This window comes from Ictidomys tridecemlineatus, chromosome 8, assembly GCF_052094955.1.
Source record: "Ictidomys tridecemlineatus isolate mIctTri1 chromosome 8, mIctTri1.hap1, whole genome shotgun sequence".
NCBI lineage: Eukaryota > Metazoa > Chordata > Mammalia > Rodentia > Sciuridae > Ictidomys > Ictidomys tridecemlineatus.
The window spans coordinates 99539320-99541501 of NC_135484.1; positions in this window are offsets into that span (position 1 = coordinate 99539320).

The window sequence follows — 2182 nt, forward strand, 5'->3', positions numbered from 1 at the left end:
AAGCATTAGATTATTCCTTCATTTAGCAAATGCGAATTCACTGCTTACTCTGCCCTTTGAAAGGAATGAAGAATGTAAAGGTAACTAGATCCTTAGATTCACTCTCCAGACCCTTGTGCTGAGTGTTTAGGGCACATCACATGATGACAAGCTCTCTAGACAGTCTGAGCCTCATGATAACATAAATGAACAATGCAAATTCAATGTAGCATTTGCCAAGGTATTTTATTTTTGTGCCAAATAGCTCTTCATGGTTTCCTAGGTACAGTCTGCAAGGGTGTTGGCCAAAAGGTTTTAACAGTGGTTTATCCTTAGGAGATGATGCCATGTGGGGTTTCCCTTTTCCTCTTTATGATTTCCAGAATACACTCAAATATAAATATTTTTAATACATTGTGCAAATTTCACACATCCAGAAAAATTTGAAGGAAATGCTTGACCTATAGATACCCACCACAGAGATGGAAAAATTGATAATTAATTATGTTGGTTTTACCTTATGTGCCCATCTTTCCACCACTCTCTCCCTCAATCGAATGTATTTTTTTTCACACTTTTCAAAGTAAGTTGTAGAAACAGTGCATGCCCTCCCTGGATACTGCAGCATGGAGATTAAACCATAGTTGGGGGCCAAAGCCAATGTTGCCAATTGGATGATGAGTTCAAGTTCAGTCAGATTTACTCCAGATCCCACAGAGATAACCTAGAACATGAGGAGAGAAAAAAGGAAGAGAAACAGACACTGAAATCTCTCCTCATTGCTGAAGTATGCAGCCATGAAGATGGTCACTGTCCAAGAAGACTGGAGAGAGAGAGGAAGAAGATGAAATAGGAGAAGGAGGAGGAAGAGGAGGGAAAAGTGGGGTGGGGAGGGGAGAGTGGAGGGGGATGGGACAGGAAGGGGGAAGGGAAGAAGAAGAAAGAAGAACAACATCCTGACATTTCCTGAGTGCTCCCTTTTAAAGTGTGGGGCAGATGGAGACATGGTGTTGCCCTTAGCAAGTTAGTGAGACCCTGCCTCAAAATAAAAATTTAAAAAGAGCTGGGGGTGAGGCTCAGTGGTGTATTGCCCTGGGTTAAATCCCCAGTACCCCTAAAAAGTCAAATACTAGAGAAGAAGGTAGATGATGTGGCCTGTTTGATCTTGCCCAGGAACTCTCCTATATTATCTGTGATATAGTCTGTCACAGAATCAAGTGTGACAGTCTCAGGTTTGCACAGGAAAAAAAGTTCTTTGTGTTTTTTGATACTTTTCTGAGTAAAGGGATGATAAAATTTTCTTTTCATTTGGAACCACCTTATTCATGAAAATAAACATGCTTTTTCTTTCCCCTTACATGCATCTGAAGAGCTCTAGGTCTACTATAGATTCTTCAGTGTTGTTTTTAATAGGTGGAGAAATAACAAAGAACAGAACAGAGCCATCCTCTGTTCCAGGTCACCTTTTGTCCCTTCCAGTGCCTCTACACCTGACACCTTCTCACTCTGGACTTTGAGAACTCCTCATACATCCCCACACCTTCTGCCTGACTCTCTGTGTTCATTTAGTCACATCTACAAATATATTTATTCTTGTTAATCAAATGCCTTATGTGGACCTTGCTTAGGTCTTAGTGCGAATAATCCAACTTTAAAGAAATCCTATGGAACAGCTGGAGAAATCTGAATGCTAAATAGTTGCTGAATTTAAGGAATCAAATGTTGGCATGGTAGGAGAGAAGTGTGATTACATTTAGTAAAGACTCCTGACCTGTTAGACATAAATGCCAGCATATGCAAAGTGATATGGTGTCTGTCATTGGTTTCAAAATAATCCCATGTTAGTGGGAGAGAAGTGGGAAAAGAATGTACCAGTTTCTTGTGGCTCCTATCACAGATCACAACAAACTACATGTTGAAACAATTTGAGAAACTTTTGACACCCCCAAATTAATCTATGTGTGCTTTTAATTGGAAAGGCAAAGTAAAGCCAAATAAAATACACTGGTATTTTTTTAAAAAGCAAATAAAGCGAATCAACTATGGGTTCTCTTAGAGAAAGTAGTTCTCAGGTTACCTAGCAAACAACTGAATTTAAAAAAATAAAAAATCCTATGACAGCTCTGTTGCCACACTGGAGTGTACTCTCTCACTCCCTTTTGCTTGCTCTCTTCCCCTCTCTCCCTGGCTCTCTCCCTCCCCC